Genomic DNA, 19,891 nt, shown 5'->3' on the forward strand with positions numbered 1-19,891 from the left:
ATAATTCAGTGTTACTTTTTTCTTCATGAAAAATTAAAGCTATTAGAGCTTCTGATATTATGAGCTTTCTTTTCTGGTTAATTAACCAAGACCAATTTTTTTTTTTTGGTGCACAAACCTTGTAAGTTTTATTTTGTCAAGCAAATTTGATTCTCCCATCAGTTTTCAATAAATAACAACTTCACCATGTCTTTCTCAATTTTTCCAGTTTTCAATGTTACCAACCAGTAGTTCTTTCTCATTTTTTATTCTATAGCAAAACTGTGCCTAGTTTGAGCCATTGCTAATTTCATTTTGTATTGATTATTTTTTATCAAGTCCAGTTTTTCCTGTTAACCTAGTCACAGTATCCTTGGTATTAAAACAACCATGCAAGAACCCCCCCAAAATTTGAGAGAATAATTGTGGTAAGTTTGGTGGCTTTAGAAAACAGAATTTTACAAATGGAACAGATCTTAGAAATCAACTAGCTCAATTCTCTCATTTTACAAGTGAAAAAACTGAGGTGCAGAAAGGTTATGTGACTTTCCTAAAGAGAGATACAAATGCTTCATCAAAGGCAGTGGTTAGTTAAGAATGGAGGTGATTAAAAAAAAAAAAAAGAATGGAGGTGATTAAAAAAAAATGGAGATGATGGGCAAATGTGATAAATATTGAGGAAATCAAGGTCAGGACGTGTTTGGTTGGACTGTGAGATAAGGGAGAGAGATGAGCCTGGGATCATTCTGGGTTTCAGGCTTGGGTGCCTGGGTGGATGTTGATACTGTTAACTGAGACAGAGAATAAATGAGTGGGTTAGGTTTGAGGGTGGGGGCAGATGATGAGTTCAGTTTTATTTACTTAAATTCAATTTAATTAACATATACTGTATTATTACTTTCAGAGGCGAAAATTCAGGGCTTAATCAGTTGCATACAACAGCCAGTGCTCATTACATCACGTGCCCTCCTTTGTGTCCATCACCCAGTTACCCCATCTCCCCACCTACCTCCCCTCTGGCAACCCTCAGTTTGTTCCTATAGTTAAGAGTCTCTGATGAGTTCAGTTTTAAAGGTCAAGCCTGAGATGCCAGCTGGACATCAGGTGAAGTTTGAGTATTTCAATAGGAAATTTTGAAAAGGTTTGGGTGGAGAGGCAGAATTGGGAGTTATCAACTTACTGGTGGTAGTCACATGAAAGTGGATGAAGTCACTGTGTGGGGAAAATACCCACCACGGAGGCAAACTTGGGGCCTGCAGATGTGTTTTGTTTGGTCTAAAATAAAAGTTTAACAAAGTTCAAATTAGTGACCAACATTTAAAATTTAAGAAATTTTATGTAAGTATTGATTTATCTTTGAAAATGAGGGTCTGACAGCACCAAGCCAGCACTCTTGGTTGGCAAAAATCTTCCAGAGCTGAGTAGGGACCATGAACTCCAGTTCTCCATAGTCTCTAATCATGAGCTTCACTCTTTTGTGTTCAGTGCCTGAGAAGGTCTAGGCTTTTGGGTTTCCAGCTTGATGCAGCATAACAAGATCAAGGAAGAAAGAGTTAAGGAAAAGGGAAAGAAAGAGGATCCCCTCGAAAACTGAGAGATAAGAAAAGAACCGAGAGGGCTTGGTAACAAAGAGGCAAAGGAATCAGGGTGGAAGGAAGGAGAAGCAAATCTTGCAAAACATTTGAAATTGTTTCAGCTGCATTATCTGTTTTTTTTCTAGGCCCAAAATTGAGGAGTAATTTTTGACATCTTTCCTTTCCTTTATTGCCTTACATAATCCATCTCCAAGTCTGTCATCTCTAGCTCCAAATTATTCTTTAAATTCATTTCTCTCCATCATTTCTTACAGCATCAGTGCAAAAGCAACTTGCTCTCTTTGCATCCTTTGTCTCCCAATAGTTCATTGTATACACATCTAGGGCGGTTTTACAAAAACAGATCCTGTCACTTGCATGTCTAACTCTTCACTGGCTACCCATCACTGGCTACCCACTACAGTTCAGATGAAACCCATGCCGTTTATGATGACGCAGAAAAGCTCTACAAGATCAGGATTCTACTTGCCTTGCCGATCTCATCTTCTATTCTTTCCCTAGCCTCCTTTCTCACTTTCTTTCATACCCTCCCCATAGCTTTCAAACATGTTGATCCTTCTCTTCGTTGTTCTTCCTCCATCTCTTGACAGAGCTGACTTCTCTGTTCAACAGGCCTCTTCATAGTTACTTCCTTAACATCTCAAACTAATGGGGCACCCTCCTTCCTTTAGTTTCTGAGCAACTTTTCTCCTTCCACACACTTCTGATCTCTGGGAACGCATGTAGATTTGTTGAGTTATTCACCGTTTACTTTCTTAACTAGAAAGTAATCTTCAGAAGATAACTGTTTTGTTCACTGCTGTACACCGCCCCCCCTCCTCCTTCCGTTAACACTGCTTGCCGGGCACACAATAGGACTTTAATAAATTGTGGAATGCATATGCACACTACAGTTATATATACCAGGTACAGGGTAAAATAAGGAATAAAAAGTGCACTATTGTTAATTCAGTAATTTTTTTTTTTTCTTAAATGCCTATAAGATTTTGCAGTTAGAAATAACCCGGTAAAAAGGTAATCCTGCAAGGAAAACCCAAACCGCCCCCATCAGACCACGCTCGCCCGCCGCAGCTCCGCGTTTGCGCAGACCTCTCCAGGGCGACTCCGCCCAGCTTTTCCGGAGGGGGCGGGCCGGACAGGCTGCGGTCCAGGCGCGCTTGGATGACGTCACTAGGCGCGGCCCGGGTAGCCCTTGGTAACCCGGAGTCTGCGGAAGTGGAGACCGGTGGGCAGGCGGCTAAGACAGGTAACCTGTACGCTCCCTGTTGGGTCCATGTCTTCGTCTTCTCTGGCTTCTTGATGGCGGCCAGCACAGCAGCTTCCCATTTGAAGGCGACCGGGAACCCTCTTCAGTCCTCATCTTCCTTCGGTGGGGTCCCCTTTCCCTCTCAGTCCTCCCAGACTGCTGAGGCTGAACCCGTCCTGGGGACTTCGGCTGAGCGGCCACTTTTTTCCGCCTCAGCACTCCCGGTGCCGATGGACACTGACTTTCCTCTCCCCCGTAGCACAGACCATTCTTCAGCCTGCATTTGCCTCGTTCTTGCTCTCTTGCCTCCAGGCCCACTTCGCCCACCCCTCTCCGGTTCTTGCCCCACAAGACTCCTATCCAGGCTTGTTTAAGGAGATACAGTTTACGATTCTCTTAAATTCCAGTTGGAGTGAAACCCAGCCGCCTTCCCTGCCCCCGCAACTGTCTACTTCCCAGCTCCTAGGATCCTTACTGAGAACACCAAGCTTTGAGTTTTGGTGTCCCTAAAGAGCATTCGTACTGGCGGAGTTTTGTCCTTAACGCATGTATTTGTTGAGTAAGGAAGTAGCGTAGTAATGTGAAAATCTGTTGTAATAATAAATGATACACATGGGATCCAATCAGCTGTTGAGATGGATGAAACTGCTACAGCATTTCATTAAAATGTTCCTTGTTTCTGGCTTTCAAGCAGTGGTAACAAGTACCTTTGCAAAAAGCCGTCAAAATAAATAAGCAACAGAACCCCACTAGGAATGTTTAGACAGAAAAAAAAAATTCATCTTGTTGTTAAAGGAATGTGGGTTATTACAAAACCAACCAGGATCGATATGGGAGGAAAGGAAGGGTTCTGAAATCTTCGGTCCATTGAAGGTTTGGTTTTGTATTTTTTTGTATTTTGTGTTCCATTTTTGAATAAAGCATATCTTCCTATAATTTTGAGAAGCCTGCTAATGACTTGCTAATTGGTAAGATTAGATTCTTCTAATATTAGGGGGACAAAGTAGAGTAAGATTAGGGAATAACAGTCACTTATTGTTAACCATATTCTGTATCTCAGGGATTGTGTTTGACACTTTGCATATGTTTTCTTCTTAGCTCACACAACAGTCTTGTGAGTTAGGAATCTTTATCCTCAATTTACAGAGAAGAAAACTGAGGCTCAGGTATGTGAAGATAGCTTGCCAAAAACTCATAGTTACTGAATGGTGGAGGCTTTAAGTTCAGGTCTGCATGTGACTTAAGTGCCTATACCTTTTCTTTCTTTCTTTCTTTCTTTCTTTTTTAAATAACTCTACTATAAATGATCAAATTCTAGGCTTTTCTCAATAGTCACACATAATTCTCTGAGTTTATTAAGTGATCAGTCTAAGTGATGAGTTTATTCTCTTGATCACTCTAAATGATTTGTATTATCTTCAGTATACTAAAGTTCTTACATACCTGGAATTAGAACGCCCAGAAAGCTTAATTTATGATCCTCCCCACCCACCCACACACTATCCTTATCTTTAAGATTGAGATAAGAGGCAAGCACCATTGCTCAGTACAACCCTTTTTAGACCCCTCAGGGAATGAGTAATTCTGTATTGTTGAAAGTTTTACCCTTTTAGAAATGAAAATCATACTGATTGTTTTGGATGGAAAAATTTTTAATGCCCTAAAAAATTCCTTGCCTTCTTAAATACTAAGTATACTGACATATTTTAACCTTTTTTATATCTCAGAGCAGTCATTCTAAATATCACTTACTGTCCTGTGTTGTGATATAGTGATTTTCTCAGAGCTTTTATTGTATTTGACTGCCCAGACTGCTTTGTTTCTTGAGTTTGCCTGTACTTTTATGTATTCCATTCCTCAGTGTCACCAAAGGTTAGTAAACCACAGTGATTAAAAGCAGCGTTTGGAGATCCACACTTCCATTATTCAGGTTCTAGCTTTCCCGGTTACTAGCAGCTCAGTGAGCCCGGACAAGGTAGTTGACCCCTCATTTGTAAAATGTAAATAATAATTTTTTTTTTCAGAAGATTGTTGTGAGGTAAGGTGAGTTAGTGTCTGTAACAAATCAGGCATATTGGAAGAACCATGTAAGTGTTTGCTAATATTGTTAGTCTGGTTTTGGCCTTATGTATCATTCCTTGAGTGATATTTGATATATGGTATTTATGAGTTTACTGGAGAATTAAATTATCCCAACTAGAGTGCCTTAACCTTAGCCATTCTGGGAAAATGCTAATTTATTAAATTAACTTTTGTTGTGCCTTTGAAATGCAATATGCCTTTTGGTTGTGGTGTTTGGAATGGAGACTTCAAATATTTCATGTTTTTATGTGTCAAAATAACTGACTTTTTTTTTTAAAGTTATTTCTTAAGATCTGAGCCAGTGGTTTTTTTTTTTTTTTTTTTTTTAAGATTTTATTTATTTATTTGACAGACCGAGATCACAAGTAGGCACAGAGGCAGGCAGAGAGGGAGGGAAGCAAGCTCCCTGCTGAGCAGAGAGCCCGATGTGGGACTCGATCCCAGGACCCTGGGATCACGACCCGAGCCGAAAGCAGAGGCTTTAACCCACTGAGCCACCCAGGCGCCCCAAAATAACAGACTTTTAATTTCTGTTTTGAATTTGGAGGATATTTCAGTGGTTAAATTATGGTTTACCAGTATATGGGAACCCCCTCTACTTTTGAATTGAACACGGGTTGATTTACACATCCATTTATGGTGCCCTGCACAGGTATACTGTTGCACTGGTGTTATTATTCTGTGTGGATAGATGCCTCATCATAAAACCACCATTGTGCATTGGCCACATATAAAGGCATTTTCTCATACAATCGTCTTTTTTCCTTTTCAACGAGCTAAAAAAATGACTATCATCAAAATGAAATAATGTTCCTTTTTGAATTTGCGAAGTATGTACCCATTTTCAAGCATGTGTTTTAAACCAAGTACAGCTAAGAGTTGATATTGACTCCTTTGGTGTCCATAGTCAGGAACTTGAAAATAAGTGATCTTTTTTTGTTTTTTTTTTAATGTTATGTTAGTCACTAAGTGATCTTTTTTGAAAAATTTTAGTACCATTAAGACTGATGCTTATGTTGAAGGTTACTGTTGAAAATACAGGTTGTATTTTTAGAAGAAACTTTTTTTTTTTTTTTTTTAGAAGATACTTTTTGATTGTGGTAAAATACTCATAAGATTTACTATTTTAACCATTTTTAAGTGTATAATTCATTGGATTAAGCACATTTGCACTATTGATTTAATTATCACCATTATCCATTTCCAGAATTTTTTCATCTTTTCCAAACAGAAAACTCTTCACCCATTAAAAAGTAATTCCCTATTCCCTTCCTTCCCTATCCCAGCCCCTAGTAACCTCTGTTCTACTTTCTGTTTTTCTGAATTCGGCTATTCTAGGTGGAGTCCTGCACTATGCTTTTGTATCTATTTGATTTGGTAGATTTTCAGGGTTCATCTGTAGTAGAGTTCATTCATGTGGTAGCATAGATCAGAATTTCATTCCTCTTTATGGCTGAATAACATTCCATTGCATACATATAGCATATGCTATACTTCCAACGCATATTGAATTATGCTTCTATATACTCACTTCATATGGTATGAACTTAATACTTGGTGATTTGATTTGTGAAATTCTAGAGGATGGGGATGGAAATATCAGTTGAAATAATGTTATTGAACAGTGAACAAAATACCTGGTAACAGCGTTAAACTGGAGCTTGAGCCTGTATTACAGTGTGATTATTCTTCTCACCTAATATTTAGTCTCAATATAGTAAGAAAATAATAATCATGATAACATCACCTGGTATTTCAGTAGTGTTTACACTGTGCCAGACATTAATCCAAGCACTTTACCTGTGAAGTAGGTACTATCACCGTTCTCTTTTACAGATGAAGAAACTAGGCACAGAGAACTTAAATTAATTGAATTGTTAAATTTACAAGGCTGGTGGGTGGTGAAATTGGGATCTGACCCCAGGCTGGGTGGCTCTAGAGTTGATTTATCCTATGTTTGATGTTGACACTTGGCTCAGTATCAATTTTGCAATGTAAATTGTTTTGCCTGCCACATTCTTCCTCTACCCTCTCTTTTTTATACTGTTTTAAAAATAAAACATTACTTCCGAGCTTAGTTAGCAGTGGAAGAATATCTGAACTCAAATTGTCAAAAGGGTGACAGGTGCTTCTCATTTGGTTGGGGCGATAACATTTGAATGGCATTCAAACTGCATTTTCACAGCTTGGTTCATATTTCTTTCTCTTTCTCTGAGAGCCTGTGTTTGAAAAAGCAGAGCCTGAAATGTTTTAAGATCTCATATTGCATATCGTGTTGGTGTTTGACTTTAGATATTGTACAATTCCCACATCCTATTTCTGTGGGTAAAAAGAGCTTTTTGTTTATAATCCTGTTTCTGACTGTCAGAATGGGTTATGGTTTATGGCACATTTATTTTGTTGCTAACTCATTACTCTGTATCGCTTGATTCCTGAAGAAATTATCTTGAGATAGCATTTTTAGATACATAATCAATTTCACTCTCATTTTTTCTTGGCTTTTTCCTTTGCTTACATTTTATTTCTTTGACACTTGCAATTGAAGGTTTAGTTTCTGAAACTGATGGGAATTGGGATATGCTTGATAGTTTTGGCAGCAAAGGAGAGACATCTCAGCCTATTTCTTTTGCACTCATGATATTTTGTGTGTGTAGCAAGCATGGTGCATATTTGGAGGTGTGAACCGTCTGAGTAATGTCTGGCAGAAATCAAACTATAGAATGAATGTTGAGGATGCAAAGGGGCCTTAGGTATTTCTCTCATACCCTTCACTCAGCAGTCGGGAATCTGAAGCCTGTGATGATTAAATGATTTGCTTATATTCAAACAGAATCCATTTAAAAAAAAAAGAAATCCAGCATTCGCTGTTCTTTTGAATCATACCTCATTGTGTTTGTGTAGCATCTCTATTTGTAAGAGGAGACTCCCTTTTTTTACTCTTAGGTACTTAATATTATATATGTTTTAGGTGAGAGAGAATGCCCAGAATTGGCTAGGTCGCCAAGAGAATGAACCAATATGATGGATCCAAGTGATTTGTAGGTTAAGTCAGTAGGGCTTTGCAATTGTTCCTTTGTGGGTGAGAGTAAGAAATCTGGGGTATTTGGGTACCGGAGAAGATGGTGGTGTCGTTCATTAGGAAAACTTAGAAGAGGTTGGGATTGGTGTATGCGTTCAAAGTGACCAGAGGATGGATTTCATGACATGTTAGAAAAATTGAAGCTAGAGCTGGGGGGCACATCAGCATCTAGGAAGGGGGAGATGAAGCACCAAATCAGTAGGAGGAGATGGAGTGGTATCACAAATATCAAAAGAAGAGAGAATTTTAAGGAGGGTATAGTCATGTATGTTCATACTCTGAAATTCAGAACTGGAAGAATCTGCTAAAGTTGATATATAGGGAGTCATTTGCTTCCACTGTGGAGTTTTCGTGGCATGGGAGGGGTGTGCAGTGGCCTGGGCAGGAGATGGAGTGACAGGGATAGGGAGTGAAGACAATTCTTGTAAGGAATTTGGCTGTGTGGGGAGAGAGAAGAGTTAGAGAAAGATGTGGAAGTAAGGAAGGGTTTTTGTTCAGTTGTGTTTTTTCCCTGTAAGAAGAAATTGGAATAATCACTTGTTTCTGAGGTGAAAAGGGCTGAGAAAGAGGAAGAGGAGGTTGAGGGAAGGAATTTAGGGGATGGATGAAGCAGGGTCCCAGATGTCAGTGGAAGATGATAGAGCACAGGCCACGATCAGGGAGTGCTGGGACAGGAATGATACCCACTGCACCTCTCTGGGAGGGCTGGCTTGAGGAAGGGTGTGGAGAGATATGGGTAAGTTTATAGGATGGGGAAGGAATATGTGCAAGTTCTTGTCTGATGGTGGCAAGATTTCTTAAGCAGGTAAATTTGCTGATATTGAGTGCTGATTTGGTGAGGTGAGGGAGAGGTAGAAGCTCAGAATAGTCACTGAGGGGAAAGAACAGGAGTTAAGGGGGCAACTAGAGAGAGACACGAAAGGTTACCTGCCTGGTAATGCGGGAGGTCCCGTTGAGGTTGGAATCTGTGAATATGTAGTGTCTGCCTTTTTCATGGTCATGTGATATTTATTTAACTTTTTTTTTTTTTTTAAGCTTTGATGAGTTCAGTACACTGAGTTTAGAAGTAGAAAACTTGGGTGGTTCAATTGTTGAAAGTTAGGTTTTATAGAACAGGTGTCAGAAGGATGAAAGAGCAAGAGAATTAAGGTTAAAATGTTCTAAGAGTGATTGAGAAAATGAATCACGTTATCCAAAGAAGGCCACAGAGAGATTCTCAACTTAAGAAACATTATAATTCTCCCTCATAGGGGCTGCCCTGTGCATGGTAGAGGTTTAGCGTCCTTGGCCTCTACCTACCAGATGCCAGTAGGCAACCTCTCCAGTTGAGACAATCAAAAATGTCTCCAGACATTGCAAAATGTCCTCTGAGGGGCAAAATCATCCCCCAACTGGAACTTCTACCCTAGGGCCAGAGGGAGCAGATGCATTGAAGATCATGGAAAAGTCGAGGGACTGGAGTTCCAATGTAGTAAGAGTTGGTGAGTAAGCAAGAGAAAGAGTAGGAAGAACAGGAGGGCATGCTCTGATATTAGATTATTAGATTATGGAAGTATTTCAGTGATGGAGCTGTTCCAAGTAATGAAAATGTCAAGAACGGACCATTGGTTTGCTGAGTGGAGTGAAGGCAAAGGTTGTTGGCACTGAGTGTAGGTAATTTTGGGAGAGGGAAAATAGCCAGCAGATAGTGATGGAGCAAGCTGGGGAAGCAGCTGAGTAACAGCCTGAGTTTCTGAAATGAGAACAGAACTAAGATTTTCTGAATGCTTGTTTCCTTACTCTATCCATTCAGTGTTTCTCAGCTCCTTTTGTAATGTTATCAATTCCCAGATCTTGAACCTCCCTTCTGTAATGTTTTAAAGGTGTGGAATTTATCCAGTTTAGTTTCTGTAGTACTTTTTTTTTTTTTTAGGTGAGGAGTTCTTTTTTGTTTCTTTTTCCATATTCTCTTTTTTTTTTTTTTAAAGATTTTATTTATTTATTTGACAGAGAGAGATCACAAGCAGATGGAGAGGCAGGCAGAGAAAGAGAGAGAGGGAAGCAGGCTCCCTGCTGAGCAGAGAGCCCGATGCGGGCCTCGATCCCAGGACCCTGAGATCATGACCTGAGCCGAAGGCAGCGGCTTAACCCACTGAGCCACCCAGGCGCCCTCTTTTTCCATATTCTCTTGATCTGATTTTGTGGTCCTTTACCTCTAAATATAATACTGTCCAAAAGGCCCTGGTTCTGGGCTCTGTGACGTATTTTCAGGGTATTTCTTTTGCATTTGGGGATCTCGTTATGAAGTCTGCATTTTGGCAGAAGTGTCAACGTATCCTTAAGTCTTACAGCCTCTTAGAGCTATTCTTTTCCCTTGCTTTCCCCGAGCCCCATTGTCTTCTCTTTTGTTCCTTATTGTTTCATATTTGTTTTTAAACTGTAATTATATGTATGTACAGTGTTGATTGAGAAGTAATTTCAGTGGACTCGGTAAGCTGGACCATAAACTACTTGTAGAATATGCCTTTGACTGCTTTCTCTTGTGTTCAATAAATCCATACTTCAGTGGAACGTTTTTTGTGTGTTGTTTTTTTTTTGTTTTTTTTTTTTTACTTTATTTAATGAACTTACCTTGTGTTATTCATCAAGAAAGACTGGGCACTAACTCCTACCTCTTTTACAAAGCATTGAAAAAAAGATCTTAATCTACAGATACAAGCTAATGTAGGTTTTTTATTATATCATAAGTGCTGTCATTGCAAAATAGGAAGTAAGTAGGTGGCATTAAAAGCCTTGACGTTTTTACTTGATTCTTATGTGAATTATTTTTTGTGGATGCTGATCTATTTGATCAATATGTTATACTATATTTGGTAAGGAATAATAAGTAGCTCTATTAAGGAATATGTTGTGATGGCTAAATCCTCTAATGGTGATTAAGAAATGATATTTTATGACTTTATTTCCATACTTAACTATGAGGATTTCCAAGAAAAAGATTAATTGGTTACCTCAGTAAAAAGTGATGACCATTTTTTCATAAGGATTTGATCTGTCTTGGTGTATAGGAGAAATGAATTGTTCTCACCAAACCGCAAAGACGGACTTTCATCCGAAATAAAAAAGCATGCCAGAAGACAACATATTATCACAGAAGCTGTGCTTTAAAAAGCAATTGCATCCATCCCATCCATTGTTCTCTAGTGGCAAATGACAGTAAACGATTTTTGTGCTCAGTCTGCAACCACACTCAGTATGTGGACAGATACAGGATTCTTTACGGGTCACATTGGAGCACACGTATGCCCAAGGACTTTGACTGTTGTTCGTGACAAATCATTCTGATTGTGAACATGGTTAAAGACTTTTTTAATAAAGAGAGTGTTTTAGGTTCTGGAAATCCAATGATTATGTTGTGTTTCGTCATGTTCTTACAATAATTTAAGAAAGTCATATTTTTCACACTTCTTGGTAAATTGTTAATGTTATGCAGTATTTGCAACATTTAACCAGCTTACGGCTAACACTTTAAAAACACATTTCCCTGTTGGTGTTGTTCTGTATCATTCGCCAGGTTTATTCTGTTTCCTTACGTGTATATAGGAAAGTCTCAAAGAAAAATAAACTGTTTAACCTTACTTTTTAATCTTCCTAATTAATTTTAACATGCGTCCCAATTACATATGTTCAGTTGTATATTCAAGTTGGAAAGGTAATGGTGACTGTGAAGATCTTCTAAAGATAACTGAAGCTGTATCAAATGCATTTTTTATCTTGCTCCCAAATACTATTCAATTTCTAGGAATTACTTTAAATCTCTTCTCTTGGAAGGAATAACTGCATACATGTTCAGTTCACCACTTAGAACCTGATGCTAGAGTATATTTAAAATCTAATGGGATGGATTTGAAAGCTATTTATAGGGAGTGGAGCACCCATTTGTAGTGTGTAAATTCCAGACCTATCTCTCAGTGGAGAAATCTGTTATATATTTATTCCCATGGAGGACCAGAATGTAAGTTATGAGATCTGAATGTTGCCAATATTTCTATTGAATCTAATTTTGCCTTTAGACACAGTACTCCTCACCAGAGTTGTCTGTAGCTATAGCCCTGTGACAGTCACCAAATAAATCACTAAATGGAGGGAGCCTGTCTTGATTTCTGGCTAAAGGAAATGCAGTTTCCTAAGACAGGAACAGAGGGACCTCTTGCCCTTCCTACAGCTTTCCTGCTATAGGAAGTATGGTTTCCTATAGAGGAAAGAAAGGTTATCCATGCAGGGTAGGATGTGGGGGCTATAGGTTCAGACAGAGTTCAGGAATTAGGAGAGGGATGGGAAAGGTGTTCATCTCTGCAGTTGCCAAGAAAGAACAAGTTTTTCACCCGTACTGCAAGTTTTGAATGACAGGAATTTCTTGAAGAAACTGAGCCGAGCCCTACACAACAAGCCCTGTAGAAAGTGGTTAGAGAGTTTGCCAGATGGAGGCTTTTTTTTTTTTCCTTCTTCCAGCCTCATTGAACTTCACAGTGAATTTTTTTTTTTTTTAATTTGACAGACAGAGATCACAAGTAGGCAGAGAGGCAGGCAGAAGGAGAGAGAGGGGGAAACAGGCTCCCTGCTGAGCAGAGAGCCTGATGCGGGGCTCGATCCCAGGACCCTGGGATCATGACCTGAGCCGAAAGCAGAGGCTTAACCCACTGAGCCACCCAGGCGCCCCTTCACAGTGAATCTTAATAATGCTGGTTGTGAGGAGACCCGAGTTAGCTTAAACCACTGGTTCTCAAAGTCTAGTTGCTAGACCAGCAGTGTTAGTATCACCTGGAACTTGTTAGAAATACAAATTCTTAGAGGCCACTAGTTAGTATTTTAATAGGATCTTCAGATGATTCAAGTTTGAAAACCACTGGCTCAGGCAACTCAAAGTGGTTCAGAACCACTTTGCCTAATTGTGGTGTCAAAGTGACAGTGTTGAGAAAGAATGAGTAAAAACTGCATTGCATACTGACTGGAACATCCTTTAATCTTTATTAGGGATGAAGTTCTTTTTACAGAGTATGCTTTTCAAGTTGTATGTGTTTTCTAGTTGAAGGGCAGAAGAGATGTGGTTATCTACACTATAGATTTAACAGGCTTGTTCGTGGAGAATATTCCCTGTTCATGGCTGCAGTTCATGCTGGAATCTAAATTCTCCCAGACCGCAGTAGAAGACAACTTTTCACTTTGCTTCCTTTTTCATTTTAAATATTTATCCCTTGATTTCCTTTTTGTACTTTGTGTAGGCAGTGACCTGTGAGAATCTTATTTTCATGGCTTTTTGATAACAAGAGTTCAAGTAGCTAAATGGATCAGAAGCATTAAAGTAGAATTGGCCCCGTCCCTAGAGATTCTGATTTAAAACATCTGACACAGTGTCCAAGAATCTGTACTTTTTTAAAATTAGACTTTTTTTTTTTTTTTTTTTTGAGAGGGAAGGATTGGAGGGAGAGGAGGAGAAGAGAGAGAGAATCTTAAGCAGGCTCCACACCCAGCGAGGAGCCTAACGCAGGGCTTGATCCAATGACCCTGAGGTCATGACCAGAACTGAAATCAAGAGTTTGATGCTTACCTGACTGAGCCACCCAGGCGCCCCAAGAATCTGTATTTTTAACAAGCACCACTCTCATTAGCCTGCCCCTCACCGGTTCATTCTCAGGCACATGATCTTCAGACCACACTTTAAGAAACACTTTTTGGATTACAGTTTTACCCTTGGGGAGTTCTGAAATATGGATGTTTTCCCAAGTTTCTGAAGATACTCACAGATATGAATCTCTTAACTGCTAGTAATGAAGCTATCTGCATGTTTAATATCCACTGGGAAAGTGTACAGAGATGCTTGGGGTAAAATTCTAGAACTCATGAGTATTCTTCCTGGGTTACAAATGCCCCTAAAAGACCAGTTTGAGGGACACCTGGGTGGCTCAGTCGGTTAAGTGGTTGCCTTTAGCTCAGGTCATGATCCCAGCATCCTGGGATCGAGTCCCACATCGGGCTCCTTGTAGGGAGTCTGCTTCTCCCTCTGCCTCTGCCTGCCACTCTGCCTGTGCTCTCTCTCTCTCTATGACAGATAAATAGTCTTAAAAAAAAAAACAACAGTTTGTAACGTTATAACACAAAACCAGTCAGATTTAAAAATTTGTTGTTCTGTAATTCATGTTTTCTAAATAATCCTAATGAAGCCTACGTTTACATTTATGGGGCTGCATATTAAAACTTCACACAGAAAAGGAATGAACTAAATTGAGAAAATATTGGAAAAGTATATCTTTTCAGTCTCCAAGCCATATGCTAGAAGTCCACAAGGCATCAAGAGTGTTAAGAAAATACTATGTCAGTGAGCCTACAGGCTAATACCCTAAGTTCACTCTGAGGGGATGGCAGAGATTTGTCTAAAATGATTTAAGATTTTTTTTTCCTGCATAGAATGATATAAAAAAATATTTTATCTGGCATCCAGGAAAATGATTCAAGACCAGGAATTGGGGCAAGAAGCATTTCTCTCTCTCTCTCCTTTCCCCCTTACCCCCCAGTTGTCTTTGGAGAGAGCCTCTCCTTACTGTCTTTCTCTATGCCTCACTATCCAGGATTCAGCTAGGGCCTCTTGGAATGGATAAGAATAAAGGCAGTGTCATGTAATTGTTTCACCTATTTAGGATGGATAACTACAAAAAGAGGTAGTCCCCTTTGCAGTGAGAAAAGGAAGTTTTTAAAAAAGAAGTGATTAAATATTTCAGTGTCTTCAGTGTGGTTTTGTGGAGAGGTGTGGGGGTGTTGTATCATGACATTCTCCATCAGGAATGGGGGTAAGCTGCTCTTAGGAAGCTGTTTCAAAGCATCCACAGTACTAATATTTTAAAGTGAAATCTAACCCGTATTTCTTTTTAGAAGGGAGGAACAGGTGTGGTAGAGCCCAGACCCTCTCTACCCCAGAGTACTACTTTAGAAGTGGGCCCTTTTGCTGGCTTTCAGTACTGGTGTTGGCAGGAAGGAAGCAGGGTCAATAAGAAGCCTTCCCCACCTGTCCATTAGGAAGTTGGCCTTCAGCCAAGTTCAGCTCTGTTTGACAAGCAGAGCATGGCAGTAGCACCTGAACTGTACCACTCCATGCCCAAGAACTTGTAGAGAAGACCTAGCATCCTTGTTCTTTCAGCTGCTTCCCTTATGGAGACCTATTGCCAGTCATTTTCTCTACCATCCATTCCAGTATTACTCTCAAATACCTTTTCTTGGCTGAATGCCAGCCCTGTGGTGCCCACTGCTAATGGACCTTTATAGAGTAGGATAGTCCTAAATTTTGCTGTAAAGTGGCTTTCTGAACATTCTGATTTCCTTCCTTATCATTTTTTAAAGTGTAGCTATAGATATGTTACCAGGCTCAGCTGTTGTTTTTTTTTTTTAACCAGTGTTTTCTGGATTTGTATGCAAGATAATTTAAAGTGGTACATGGATAAGCATCTTTGAATTTTAATAGTTATGTATCTCTTTTAATATATGTGGGGAGATGCAAGTTAGCCATTTAAACTCATGTTTTCATGGATTTTATAAAAGGTGAGGCAATGGTCAAGTGGATTGAAGAAAAAGTATTTAATAAATAGTAAGATGATGGTATGAGGATGGCAAAAATATGGTGGTACATATATGACTGAAGTTTGCGAGGTAACTCGGGGCTTACACTTTTTGTAATAGTCTTTAAAATAATGTACAAGAGGGCGCCTGGGTGGCTCAGTTGTTAAACATCTGCCTTCAGCTCAGGTCATGATCCCAGGGTCCTGGGATCGAGCCCCACATCAGACTCCCTGCTAGGCGGAAGCCTGTTTCTCCCTCTCCCACCCCCCGTGCTTGTGTTCCTGCTTTCATTGTCACTCTCTCTCTCTCCCTCTCTCTGTCAAATAAATAAATAAATAAATAAATAAATAAATAAATAAAATAAAATAAAATATAAGAGGTGGGTGGGAGGATGGGGTAATTGGGTGAGGGGGTTAAGGAGGGCACATGATATGATGAGCATTGGGTGTTATATGAGACTGATAAATTATTGAACACTATATCTGAAACTAATGATGTACTATATGTGGGCTAATTGAATTTAAATAAACATTAAAAAAGAAAAAAATAATATACAAAGTAAATTCTAAGGTGGAAATGCCTTGCCACATTGGAAGATGTGTACTTGGCGTAGCATAGTTCTTTAAAAATTCCTATTCATATCGATGTGCATCTCTTTTAAATAGCCCTTTTAAAACACTAAGCTTGGGTGCCTGCGACTGCCTTTGGCTCAGGTCATGATCCTGGAGTCCCAGTATCGAGTCCCACATTGGGCTCCCTGCTCACCGGGGAGTCTGCTTCTCCCTCTGACCCTCTCCTCTCTCGTGCTGTCTCTCACTTTCTCTCTCAAAAACAAAACAAAGCAAAACAAAAAAACTAAGCTTAAAATAATCCTTGCTAATATGTTTTTACTGAATCTTTTGTTGTAAATTATATGAGATTTTCTATCCTCTATGGGACGTGGGTAAGAAAACGACTATAAAGCTTTGTTTAAATGGTTTGGTGTTCTTTATTTTTATTTTTATTTTTTGCCACTTTTAAAAGTAATAGCTTTGGGGCATGGGGCTGGCTCAGTCAGTAGGGCATGCGACTTTTAATCTCAGGGTTGTGAGTTCATGCCCCATGTTGGGTACAGAGCCTACTTAATAAATAGCTTTATTGAGATATAATTTACATACCATAAAACTCACCCTTTAAACCGTATAATTCAGTGGTTTTTAGTATATTCAGAGTTGAACAACCATCCCCTGTGTCCTATTTTCGGGTATGATCACTCCAAGAGGAGCCATGGGCAGTCACTCCCCATTCTATCCTTTCCTCAGCCCCTGGCAACCACCTCTGTCCCTGTGGGTTTGTCTACTGTGGACAATGGAATGGTATATTATGTAGCCTTTTGTGTCTTCCTTTCACTTATCATGATGTCTGCAGGGTTCATCCACATTACAGTATAGAGCATGCTTCATTCCTTTTCATGACCATATAATATCCCATTGTATGAATATATCACATTTTATTTGTCCATTCAACATTTGATGGATATTTGGGTTGTTTTGCAGTTTTCTTTCTTTCTTTTGTTTGTTTTTTTCTTAAACAATACTTGAAAATCCCTGGGGTCTTTGAAGCCATTACTGAATGACTTTCTGGGTGTGTTGTAGAGGAGACTCATGCAGTGAGTGGGAACAGGATTTTGAGTACTTTGTTATCATGGATTCAAGGAGTCTATTTTTTTGCTAGTAAAATATATTTTCCTGTGAGCTGGAGCAGTGACTATGTTTCCATAGCAGAACATTCATTAATAAAGAAACTATTTTCATAATACCTCTTTAAGGACTGAATTTTCAAAATAGCTTCTATTTAAAAATAGTGTTTTTCAACAATTTTAGAAGAGGAAATGTTACTGAAAAAGCTGATATTTTTGTCTATATTTTCTTTTCCGATTTCTTTATTTTTACCCGACTGAACTCTGTAACCTAGCTCTATTAATCCAGATCCTGTTTCCGGTATATGAATATTTATAGACAATAATAAATTATATTCTCTTAATGGTGTTTGAAAAGTTTTGTTAACTTTTATCCCAGCACAAGAATTCCTGGGTGGTCTGATTAAACCCTCATCTTTAAATATTAACTATCAAGTCAGTTCTTTTTATTTTTAAAGGTTGTATTGACTGAATTATATCCATGAAAGTGTACAGTAGTTATTTTTCTTGGGCCTGTGGTGTGCAAAGCACTTCATAGAGTAATAACCCTACCTTTTGCATCTGCTGAAGTCATACCTGATTTCAACATTGTATCAAATTCTGCAGTGAGGACAGTTGGTGAACTTGAATGTGAACTGAGATAATGAAGGTTCTAGAAACTTTGTCGTGTGAGAATCAGGTGAAAGAACTGAGGTTGGGAGAGAAGACTCAGGCAAGTGTGTCATTACGGCTCTCCCAGACACTCAGAGCTTGTTTCGTTCTGGAGAGTTTGGGTGAAAGAAGCATACATATGTCATCAGGGCTGGTACTCCTGCCAGCTGAGGAGGCCTAAAACAGGAGTTTGTGTTCTAATTTTCCATCCTCATACACCTTTCCACCATCTTCCAGTTCTGGGCATGTCTTGTCCAGTGTCTGAGGGTGAGAATGATTTCTGGACAGTATCTTGCCTACTCAAGAATATGTGGCATGTTATATTATTACATGAATACACGACTTTATCTTAAACACATAGAATACAAACATGTAGTGTTGTTTAGTATAATGTGGTTTTATTAGGTCAGGATTTAAATTTACCTTCCATTTGGTGTATGTGGAAGGTTTTGCCACTCCTTAAAATGCAGGGACTTGTTAAATAGTAGCAGCAGAATATGGTGTTGTTTAAGAGTGGTGGGGAAGACTGGTGATGTTGGGGGTCCATGTTTGTATGGGGATGCGGGGGGTAGTTCTTGAGCTTTTTCAGTGTTGCTGGTCTCATTCAACTTATGATTTCGAATATAATGCACTTTGCTGTACTTTAAATGAGCATTTTTGATTGAGGCTTGGACTGTACTTGAAGCAGTAGACTGTAGTGCTGAGTCTAGGGTCTGGAGGCAGAGCCTATGAATCTAAATTTCATAATATCAAATAATTATATCAAATATCAGATAATCAAATTCTGCCATCTAATAACTGTGAACTTGGAGAAACATCTTAACCTCTCTACGCTTTAATTTATTCATCTGTAAAATGGAGATGATAGACCTACCTCACTGGGTAGTGAGGAGTAAATGAAATGTACTGATTGTGCCTTGCCTGTCTGATAACAAGCACCCAATAGATGTCGGATGCTGTTGCTAATTATTGCTCATGGTTGCTAATTATTGCTCCAAGTATATAAAGGTCCAGTACTTTCTTGAAGATTTCTCAGTAGTCCAGAGGAGTTCTGAATTGACTGAATCTCTGAAGGGGAAAGACTCTGGTCTCCCTGCTCTCACCAAGGCATTCTAGGTTCATGATGCTTGCTTGGGACCAGCACATTCTAGGGAGGTTTGGGGTGAATGGCATTTTCCTGGCTGGCCATAGTCTGGATCTCTTCCACACTTTGTTCCCGGAACCTCTGAAACGTGGAATGTTTGTGGAATGGGTGTTTCTCTGGCATTTTTTCAGAAGTTCATGGCTGAATGTGCAGATATTCCATAGAAGCACTGGAATGTCAGAGGACTTTGAAAAATTGTACCACCTTATGTTATAGGAGAAAAACAGTATATTTGTCTCAAGGGAGATACGGTAAAGGACACGAAAAAAGAGTTTAAGTTAATAGGATGACGGAGTGTATTATATCTAAGTCTTCATGAGTGTCATAAAACTATATTCAGTTTTCTATGATTGAGGCATCCATTCAACTAGTGTCTTTTAAACATTTATTCATACTGCCTAGTTTTGTCCAGGAGAGAGAGTATTACAAAACCCCTTGGTTTTTGTTCCCGACACTGCTTCTCAAATCCAGATAGGATCTTCATCCTCTTTTCCTGGTGGCAGATTTCCAGGGCTCATCCTGGTTTTCTCTCCTCTCCACCCAGTCCTTTCCTGGGATTTTATTTTTCCCAAGACTGGCTGCAAATTGGCTACACTTGCTTTAGCTTTTACCTTTCCTTGTTGTCCCCGTGGTTATCTTCAGATCCTTTTGGGATTCAGGATTTTACTGTGAATCCTTATGGAAAAAAATAGAAAAAGGCTAATAAATGCAGGGTCATTTAAAGATTTGGAGTTTTTACAATGACAGTTACCAATTCTGTGCTAAGACAGTAACTGCTAAAATTGTAACGGAAAGACAATGAACAACTGGGGCTTCTGTCTTCCTTGTGCTGAACACGAAGCTACCATAT

The 19,891-nt window shown here is 39.2% G+C and overlaps 1 protein-coding gene across 22 annotated transcripts in view; it reads left to right on the plus strand.

Moving 5' to 3' along the window:
- Positions 1-2,642: 2,642 nt before the first annotated feature.
- Positions 2,643-19,891, plus strand: part of AOPEP (aminopeptidase O (putative)) — a 346,305-nt gene continuing 329,056 nt past the window's right edge. For 4 of the 22 annotated variants that reach the window (XR_007122249.1, XR_007122248.1, XM_047699688.1 and 1 more), the window contains exon 1: positions 2,646-2,820. The gene's annotated coding sequence lies outside the window, so the exon portion shown is untranslated. Of the gene's footprint in view, positions 2,821-19,891 lie in introns of all 22 variants that reach the window. The other 18 variants (XR_007122242.1, XR_007122243.1, XM_047699682.1 and 15 more) reach the window with 9 other exon arrangements.

The sequence above is a fragment of the Lutra lutra genome, chromosome 13, assembly GCF_902655055.1.
Source record: "Lutra lutra chromosome 13, mLutLut1.2, whole genome shotgun sequence".
In the NCBI taxonomy this organism is placed as follows: Eukaryota; Metazoa; Chordata; class Mammalia; order Carnivora; family Mustelidae; genus Lutra; species Lutra lutra.